A 10927-nucleotide genomic window follows, 5' to 3' on the forward strand; every position below is an offset into this window, starting at 1 on the left:
TTATCTATGTAGTAGATGTTGACATATCAGATGTATGTAAGATCTTGTGTCCATCTGAAATTGTGAAATTTTAATAGAACTTTATTTTAACAATTATGTATTATTAATTTTGGCCTTTGGGCCTATCTTGGGTGTTTTCTGGTATTAGGGTATCTTTATAAAACCTCATGGAGGAAGTTAAACAAGCTCCATTATACAAACTTATTGACCAGTTCTGAAAAACAAGCACGAATATCGGCGATTTCAATTTTCAAAAGAAAAATAATTGGAACCTTTAAGCCTCGAAGGGATTGTGTTATACAATATAAGGAATATATAGACATTATTGATTTTCATTCTAGAGTCTAATTGAAGCGCCCCTACAGTAATTTTGTTATATATATATAGATATATATATATATGTATGTATATATAATATATCCAAATGATATCCTGATGAAAATTCCTGTGGTGCATTGAAACATTGACCAGACCGCCGTGTCTTTGTCTTTTTTGCATACCGGATCGAGTGCCGCTTATCTTGCATTGATATATATATATATATATGAAAGTCCACACAGTCCGGCACTCTTGTCCTCTTTGTATATTTGCCTCCGTGCCTTCCTTAAGGTGGTGTAGACAGTGAAAATGAAGAAGGCGGCACTGGAGGACTTAATTGCAAAATGTTTACTCCAACGTTTCAGGGCATATACAGCCCTTGACAAAAGGGCAGTATATGCCTGAAACGTTGGAGTAAACATTTTGCAATTAAGTCCTCCAGTGCCGCCTTCTTCATTTTCACTATATATATATATATATATATATATATATAAACGACAGGTTCAATCCACGGCACTCGACCATCTGGGGTGCCCTTGGTATGTGACCACACCATCTACATAAAAAATATCATACAAACTCGGCACTCACATGCTTTTCAAACTGCAACTCCTTTGAACATAGGGAATGTTGGTTCCAAAATATTGCAATAATTTGTTAAGCTGGCCACCGCTTCACGGTCATTCCCATCTAGCCAGGCCCTACACTGATTCTCAGATAAATGAACTTGATCTGCCATCTTTGGCTCAAGCTTGCATACATTTTAAACATGAAACTGGGTCCTGCCTTAAAGAGACAGGACCACACCCAGGGCTATCAGTTAATAAGCACCTGGAAAAAGAAAAAAGTTTGTCTTACATTTGAAAAACAGGGTGCCCTAGCAAGTGTGACCACAAAATTTAAATAAACGACAGGCTCAATCCACGGCACTCGACCATCTGGGGTGCCCTTGGTATGTGACCACACCATCTACATAAAAAATATCATACAAACTCGGCACTCACACGCTTTTCAAAATGCAACTCCTTTGAACATAGGGAATGTTGGTTCCACAATATTGCAATAATTTGTTAAGATGGTGTGGTCACATACCAAGGGCACCCCAGATTGAAGGGAGGTTGACCTTCAATTACATGGTCAATTTTTGTCTGAGTTCCATAGACGTAAACATATTCCCAGGGGATTCCGCATTCATAATATTCCCACATTGGGTAGAAGCAATCCTGTATGCTGTTCACGCTGGTGTGCAATACTTAATAAGTGTTCATTAGATCTTATTATATTGGTTATTGAAGAGGTAAATGGAGAACTACAGAAAGTTAAGAGTGAGATCGAACAAGCCAACATTACTATTATACCCACCCTGAAGGATGATAAAAATACAAACTGGTTAGATAGATTAAAAAATCAGATAGAAACATATAGAAGAGATCTGACGTCCTTTAAACGTAAAAAATTAGTTACAGTTGCCTCCGATTATCAAAACCATCATGTATACAGGTGGCTCTTAGGAGATAATGACCAATCACGAGGTGGTCAACCACGTAAATATCAACGTAGAAGGCAGACACCTCTGTATCCACATGAATCAGGTTCATCATACTCTACTTCGGATACTGACTTTACTGATGGCCAATATCCGTCTACTAGGAATATTGATTTTTTAGAACAAGGTGTTAGACAAGAACCGAGTATCAAGGAACAAAGAGACCTAAGATTAAGAGACCCCACCCGAGGAGGGGTGGATATAAGGAGGCGCGCCCGCAGGAGACGGATGTGAGTGTGGTCTTTAATTTATCCAAAATCCCTTTAGATAAAGCAGAAATGAATTTATTATCTAGAGGGCTTTCTTTTGTACCCAACTTTCAACATGGCAGCTTCAATCATACTGTTGACTTACATAAGTTTGGAAGGAACCTCAGATTGAAGGAATATTTTGATGACACTGTGACTTTATCTAAAAAGACTTCATTCAAAAGAAAATCTGTTTTTGACCCTCAGTCCCAAAATGCGAGTCTTAAGACTTATCTTAGGTTGGTACAGAATCATATTGTGGTTGATCCATCTTCAAAATTATATAGAAACTTACCTAAGGAAGAGCTATTAGCGTTAAAGTGACTAAAAGGGAATCCTAACATCGTTATTAGATCAGCCGACAAAGGAGGTGCTATAGTGGTACAGGATTGGGTAGACTACGACACAGAAATAAGTAGACAGTTATCAGACAGTGATGTCTACCTTAAATTAGACATGAACCCCATTGCCGACATTAAGCATAAAATAGATGCGTTTTTGAGTGAAGCTCTTACACACCGTTGGATTAATGAGGATGAATGGGGGTTTCTCACGGTTGATTTGCCAAAATGTCCTATTTTGTATACGCTCCCGAAGATTCATAAATCTCTATCATGTCCTCCAGGAAGACCAATAGTGTCTGCTATTGGTTCTGTATTACAACCATTAGCGGTATTTGTTGATAGTAAACTTCAATCATTGGTTCTGCATAGTACAAGCTACATACGTGATACAAGCGACTTTTTGCAGAAAATTAGTTCAGTGTATAATATCACTGATGACATTCTTCTTGCTACCATGGATGTAAGTTCCTTATATACGGTTATTCCACACCAAGATGGTCTGAATATCATGAGAGATACCCTTGCTAATAGTCCTGATATTGATACCCCCACTGAATTTATTGTGGAACTTGCTGCGTTTGTATTGAAATATAATCACTTTAAATACAAAGATACATATTATATGCAACTAGCTGGAACAGCGATGGGCTCTAATTTGGCGACCGCTTATGCAAATTTGTATATGACACATTATGAGGAGCGGAACATTTATCCTAAGTTTGGAAACAGAATTATTTTTTATTGTCATTTCATCGATGACATCTTCCTTTTATGGCGTGGGTCTAAGGAGTCGTTTATGGAAATGGTTTCAAGTTTAAACGCACTTGCCACCCTGATCCGTTTTACATGTCAAGTGGATGCCCAATCAATTAATTTCCTTGATGTAATGATTTCGATTAATAATGGATGTTTGTCCACGTCATTATACAGAAAACCAACGTATCGGAACCTTACGTTGCTTCCATCAAGCCAACATCCTCCTGCCCTGAAAGAAAATCTACCTATTTCTCAATTTCTCAGGGTGATGAGAATTAACTCTAGTTCAAACGAGAGAGAACTACAGCTAGTTGAGATGGCTTCCAAATTCAAGGATCGAGGATACACACATGGAACTTTATCCAGATGTTTAACAAAAGCTTGTAATATTTTTTCAAGAGAGAACACTGAGACCTCACCTGAAATTAAGAAACCACATAGGATGATCTATACCACCAAGTTTGATAGTAGTTCATATAAAATCAATAGATCCTTGAATAAATTCTGGCCTATCCTGACTTCAGACCCGCTTTTACCGTTCAAGAAAATGGGTCCCCCGATGATGGCCTATAAAAGAGGCCCCAATTTGAAACAATTATTAATGAGACCAACACTATTTCCCACGGATAAATGTACGAAGATAGAACTGATGACAAAAAAACCCGGTTCCTACTCCTGTGGCAATTGTGTGACATGTAGTTCTATGATCACAGGTCCAACTTTTCCACATCCTCATACTGGCCATAAAATCAAAATGAATTATCGGTTGCATTGTAATTTAGATCATCTTATATATATCTTGATATGTTCCTGTGGGCTTTATTATGTCGGTCTGACTACAAGAAGGTTCCGTGATCGTATGGCCAACCATCGTTCTTCAATTAGGGCTGCTCTTCAAACTAAGTCCACAGACAAACCAGTGGCCAGACATTTTATGGAGAAGAAGCATCCGTTGGCAAGTTTAAAGTGCAAACTTATAGACTGGATTCCCCCACCACAGTTGGGTGGTGATAGACTGTCATCATTGAAGAAAAAGGAGTGTTTCTGGATATATACGTTGGACACTGTGGCTCCACGTGGCCTTAATGAGCATAATCCTCTTGGTGTTTTTATTTAAACCTTTTTGATGGTGGTGGTATATTTGTTTTTGAATCTGGTGACTTTATTTTTTTAGGGGTCTATATATATATCACTATAATTTAAAGTTTATTTTTTCTAATTTTTATTATTATGCATGTTTTGTGTTTATTATATATATATCTATTAATATATTTTTTGGACATTCTATCTTTGGTGTTTTAATTTTATTCTTATTTTTCTATACCGGTCACACTTTGGCTTTTTTTTGGTATACTATTGCTTTTCTCTTCTGTTTATTCAGCTTGAGGATAGTACTTCATCATATAATCTCATATATGTGATGATTTAATATTTTTGGTTTATTTTATTATCACTTAGCACTTATTGTGTAATATATTGTATATTTCTTTGATTATATACCCCATATTATGATCCTGTCATGTGATCACTTTTTGTCTGGTCCCATCCTTTATTTGATTTATTCTTTTAGCATTTTGATGATCCTAGTTTAATTTATTACACTATAGAGTAGTTTATTGATATGATTGCATCGCATTTTGGTGTTTGTTTTTTGATTTGTTGATGTATGGGCATTTTTGCCCTTACTTTCCGGTTTTTGGCTTCAAATATGGCCGCCGGATGTTGGAGTGTCTGCTTTCAGTTGATTTATGGTTCATTGCATCATATTCAGGTGCCCATCGTTGAGTTAATTGATATCACATGGGGATGTGTGGCTGGGCTTGTTTAAATAAGCATGGTCAGTGACTCTGACCTCTGTTGCTTTTGGAGCTCTGAGCTCCATGTGTGCGCTGTGCAGGTTGCTGTTGATGCTGCCACTATGAAGGATAAGGTAATGTGTGTTCTGCATTCCATTCAGTTACTAATATCAGTATTGTTGTGCTCAATATTGAGTCTGTTTAAATGATATATTGCTAGTATATACACTTTAGTTTACATGCTTTGGTTTTAAGCAACCTGGGTTCAAGCATATGAGCCACAGTATATTGTAAAATGTTATTATCATTAGGACTGACATTGTATCCTCAGTTTATATAAGATGTTGCTCTATGATATATACTAGTTTGATGATATTGGTATAGGTGTATACTTATGTGTTTAATATTTATATACTGTCTGATATTGTTTGGAATTGCTTTAGATAGTTATGCACTCTGGGTGCTTTGTCATATAAGATGGTGTTTATTTGTTTGGCACACATATATGTGTGTTTGAATATATGAACACCTGTTTGGTAGATATATAGGTTCATGTATTTTCAGATTCACATCAGGTGCTTGCATGACCATGTATGTATGTGTTCACATATATGGGTATATACATGTACATTTATATTTGCATATATCTTCATTTGTTCTTTATAGGTGATGTTAACACGTCCATATCCTCATTGTGCCAGGCAGCGATTCTGATTCAGTATGTTGAACATGCATATGATTTCGACGTATGTAATGATTATTTGCTCATTATCTTGTAGGATGGGGCCAGATAGACATTGTCACCATTTCACTTATGTTTTTTTGTTTCTTCATTTGTAGATCTATAAACTTGTGATTTGAAAGACACTAGTCTTGAAAAAGGTCATAAATTGGACCGAAACGTCGACACAACCAAATATGGTGTTTGACTCTAACGTCTAAAAGTTTTTTGAAGAAAAATGTCTCAATAAAATAAATTTTTAAGTGAGTGCCTTCATCTGAGAAATTCACAGATATTTCTTATATATATATATATATATATATATATATATATATATACACACTACCGTTCAAAAGTTTGGGGTCACCCAGACAATTTCGTGTTTTACATGAAAACTTACTTGTATTTATCAAATGAGTTGCAAAATGAATAGAACATGTAGTCAAGACATTGACAAGGTTAGAAATAATGATTTTTATTTGAAATATTAATTTTGTCCTTCAAACTTTGCTTTCATTAAAGAATGCTCCTTTTGCAGCAATTACATAATTGCAGACCTTTGGCATTCTAGCTGTTAATTGGTTGAGGTAATATGGAGAAATTTCACCCCACGCTTCCTGAAGCACCTCCCACAAGCTGGATTGGATTGATGGGCACTTCTTGCGTACCATACGGTCAACCTGCTCCCACAACAGCTCAATGGGGTTGAGATCTGGAGACTGCGCTGGCCACTCCATTACAGACAGAATACCAACTGCCTGCTTATACCCTAAATTGTTCTTGCATAATTTGGAGGTGTGCTTTTTCAATGTCAAGGAAAGGGTTATTTACCTTTGTATTAACTACATGATGGTTTTATAAACTAATATGCACTGCTAACACTTAAGCACTTTAATTATCACTGACACTTTAAGGCGGTCTGACCTAATTTCATTGTTTGCACACACACACACAAACACACACAAATATATATATATATATATATATATATGTATATATATATATATATATATATATATTGTGATAGGATCACTGGTAAAGTGGTCTGTGGCAGGTACATTTGTCCCAGATTCCTGTCTTGTGTTTTAAACCCCTAGGAGAAAGTCTGCAGTGTAGCAGGCTTGATTCTCGGCTTTTTGAAAAGCCTGTTTGGGACCTGGGGGTTGTGGGTGAGAGGAGAAGGAGGGCTCTACCCACAGCCGCTCCAGGTTTTGGGCCTTGCAGCCTGGTAACAGGCTTGTTAGGGTTTCCACCTGAGAGTGGCCAATATAAGCCTAGTGTGTATAGGGCTGATTGTCTCACCTGGGAGAGCAGGCAGGGAGTTTGCTCAGAGACACTTGAAAACCTAACTGAGTGTTGTGCTGTGCCTTTGTTGCTGGTGAGGGCATTAGGCCCTGCCAGGTTCTGGTAGTGAGGGAACCACCTGTGAAGTTAGTGCCCTGACAGGGCTAGGATTTATGTTTGTTTTCTTTGTTATTTCTGACATTGTACAATAAAGACTGGCGCCGACCAGCTTGTACTCGCATCCAGACTGGTGTGCTGCTTCCCTGCTGCTGTGGGTGTGTGTAAGGAAGGAGTCCTTCTACCCAGGAGAGGGAACCCCTAATCTGACTGTCACTATATATATATATATATATATATATATATATATATATTAGTGATGGAAATGTCCACACTCACGTTTCTGGGATCAAGAATGCTGGGGTCGTAAAGTCTATCGAGCACAACAGCTCCAAATGTACAGACTCATATTGAGTGCACTCGCCAGACTTGAAATATAGAAATAGGTTCTTTACTCACAGGAAAGCCATCAGTGATTGTCAACGTTTCAGTCCTCCCTGGTACTTTTGTCAAGATATCTTGACAGAAGTCCCAGGTAGGACTGAAACGTTGACAATCACTGATGGCTTTCCTGTGAATAAATAAATTATATATATATGTGTGTGTGTGTGTATATATATATATATATACATATACATATACATACTCCATGTGTTTTGGCACTAGCTACAACAATAACTCTTAGCTGGGTGCCTTCTTGAAAACATATACTGCAGGTATTTCCTTTAGGTATTTCCTGTATAGGTCCCCTAGTGAAAGAAGAAAGCGGCACTCCATGATGAAAAAGACGATATATATTGAAAAAGATTACATGATACACCACAAAAAAGTCGACGTTTCAAGTTCTCCCAGGACCTTGTCTTCAGGACTAGTGTACTTCAAAGTGAACAAGTGAAAGTGTCTTACCTTTAATAGTGTAATAGCTGTAGTGTGTCAGTGCACGCTGGACTCACCCGGCCAGCAGATAGCACTTCCAAATGCAAATGTCACACCTAGAATCAACTCCAGACCTTTTACCTGCTTAATTGATAATGAAATAATGAGGGAATAGCCCACACCTGTCCATGAAATAGCTTCTGAGTTGATAGTCCCCTTAAAAAGTGGGAGAAACCGTTGTAATTCCTACACCGTTAACCTGATTTGGATGTAATTACCCTCAAATTAAATCTGAAAGTCTGCAGTTAAAGCACATCTTGTTTGTTTCATTTCAAAGCCATTGTGGTGGTGAATAGAGGCCGAAATATGAAAATTCTGTCAATGTCCCAATATTTATGCACCTGACTGTGTATATATATATATATATATATATATATATATATATATACTAGCTGATGTAACCAGTTTCCCTTTCCATCTCACCACTCCAGTAACACATTAAACCTTCACCTCTATAACAATGCATCAAAGCTATAGTAAGACATTACCCTCCCTCACCTAATGTACTACCACATTCCTCCCCTCACATCTGTAGTGACACAGCCTCGCTCACCACTCTGTAGTAACACATTTCCCTCCCTCACCCGTGTTGTAATACATTTGGCAGTCCCCTCCCTAACCTGTGTGGAAATAGTATCCCTCCCTCACACCTGTAGTAAAAATTACCCTTACACTTGTAACTTATTCACCAGCCTCACTTCTGTAGTCACACATTCCCCTCGCTCACTTCTGTAGTCACACATTACCCCCACTCACCACAGTAGTAACACATCCCCCTCCCTCACCCTGTACAAACACATTTGACATTCCCCTCCCTCACCTGTGTAGTAACACACTCCCTTCCCCACCTGTGTAGCAGCACATTACCCCTCCCCAAGAACAAGCAGGAACTGAAGACATTTGCAGTAGAGGCCTGGCAGAGCATCACCAGGGATGAAACCCAGTCTGGTGATGTCTATGCGTTCCAGACTTCAGGCTGTAATTGCCTGTAAAGGATTTGCAACAAAGTAATAAAAAGTGAAAGTTAGATTTAGGATTGTTAAGTTTGTCCTATTACTTTTGGCCTCTTAAAAAGTGGGAGGCACATATAGAAACCGTTGTAATTCCTACACAATTCACCTGAATTGGATGTAATTACCCTCAAATTAAATCTTTGCGGCATGACGTCTTGCGGGGAGTGCCTGTACTTTGTGGTCAGGTGGGACCAGCTGTCAGCGTCCGGTATGTGAGGCCCAGTACGAGTCTTGGCTCCCCGGCATCAGGTGAGAGTGTTTATTGCATGTCTGATTCAGCGCTCTTTTTCCCTATTTTTAAGCCAGGTTACCGCATTCAGCTTGTGCTCATGATGAAGGTGGTTGTACCACCGAAACGGCCATCGGGCGCTACACCTATTATGCTGCATTTGGTCACCAGGCACTGTTGAGTATTCACTGCATCGCAGTTGTGACATGCAATTCTTTATGGCTTCCCGATGTCATTTGGCTGTACTTTACAATACATGTTTTTTTGTTGAATAACTGTCTGGTGTGCTGGCTTCAGTGGTTGGTCCCCCTTCTTCTTTCAGGAAGGGGATCTGATCTCAATTTTTGCAAATGTGATATTTAGTAGCTGAGGCACCCTTTGTTGGTTATCAAGTTATCAAGTGCGATTCTACCTTGGAGCTTTTTATATAACTATTATATGTTGAATCAGCACCACCATATTTTTGGATACAGAATTTTTGATACATTGTGATCATTGTGTTTTTTACACTTTGCTGATTTGATATTTAAAAAATTTTTTTTTGAGCAATTCAGTTTAGTTTCACTAATGGATATTGATGCCAATGAATTAGTTGGGACTAAAAGATTTTTGGAAAAGGACATTTCTAAGATTTTGTTCTCAAATACCGATACTTTAAATTTTGACACTGACACTCCCAATGAAATTTTTAGACTTGGTTAAACTTAAGAGACGTCATGTAGAGCTGAATCTCCAAGGACTCACCCTATCCCAATACCACAAGGAGAGACTTATACCATGCGGTTTCCGCATAAAGAACCAACCTACTATTGGATGCAACAACACAGATTTTTGCAAACAGTGGTGCCATATCCTGAACCAGTGCAGCCTTGACCTTATGGTGCTTGTTATCCAACAGGTTAATTCTGACATTTTGGTTTTGGAGAAAGAAATTGCTACTTGTGAGGCTAATTGGGCTGATGTCTTTAAGGCAGATGACACGTGATTGGACAGCTAGAATTGAGAATAACATAGCTGCATTTAAAACCGAACTCTTGATGTTTAAGAAGAATAAATACAAAAAGGTCAAAGACGACTATAAAGATCTTAGAGTCTATCCTTGGATCTTTTTTCAGAGTAATAAACGACAGTGGAATCAGGGCCAAACCAATAGAAGAAGATTAGAGAGATCCTATACTAATATTGACTCACTTACATCTGATTCAGACCAGGCAGGACCTAGAGGGGAGCCTTTTTTGAGAGGGGGCACTACACAAAAGAGGCGGTGCAGGAGAGGCAGAAGGGGCCATAAAGAAAAGTCGAGAGTTCCCGCAGAGGGGAAGGAGGAGATAAAAGTGTTCAACATATCTAATTATAAACTTACCTCAGCCGAACAATCGGTGTTATCTAAAGGCTTGTCCTTCGTTCAGACACATAAACAACGTTCCTTCGATTGTGAGGTTGAATTGTTCAAATTCCATCGACAACTTAAACTGCAAGATTTCTTTCATAAAACTAGTAACATCTCTAAAATTAAATCTCCATTCCATGTTGCCAGTAATTTCGATCCCCCCAGTACCAACCCCTCTATTGACACCTTTATGAGGTTGGTTAGGCAGGATACTATACCTTTTATGAGGAAACAGAAAATCTCTTATTCTAACATATCTAAACCTGAGAGAATGGCGATCAATCAGCTT

The 10927-nt window shown here is 38.3% G+C and overlaps 1 long non-coding RNA gene across 1 annotated transcript; it reads left to right on the forward strand.

The window, feature by feature from the left end:
• Positions 1 to 5077: 5077 nt before the first annotated feature.
• Positions 5078 to 5957, forward strand: LOC148526706 (uncharacterized). The gene is made up of 3 exons (XR_015878237.1): positions 5078 to 5142; positions 5675 to 5754; positions 5849 to 5957. It is a non-coding gene; the product is annotated as an uncharacterized LOC148526706 (long non-coding RNA).
• Positions 5958 to 10927: the final 4970 nt, after the last annotated feature.

This window comes from Taudactylus pleione, unplaced genomic scaffold (assembly GCF_031769625.1).
Source record: "Taudactylus pleione unplaced genomic scaffold, aTauple2 ptg000095l, whole genome shotgun sequence".
Taxonomy (NCBI): Eukaryota; Metazoa; Chordata; class Amphibia; order Anura; family Myobatrachidae; genus Taudactylus; species Taudactylus pleione.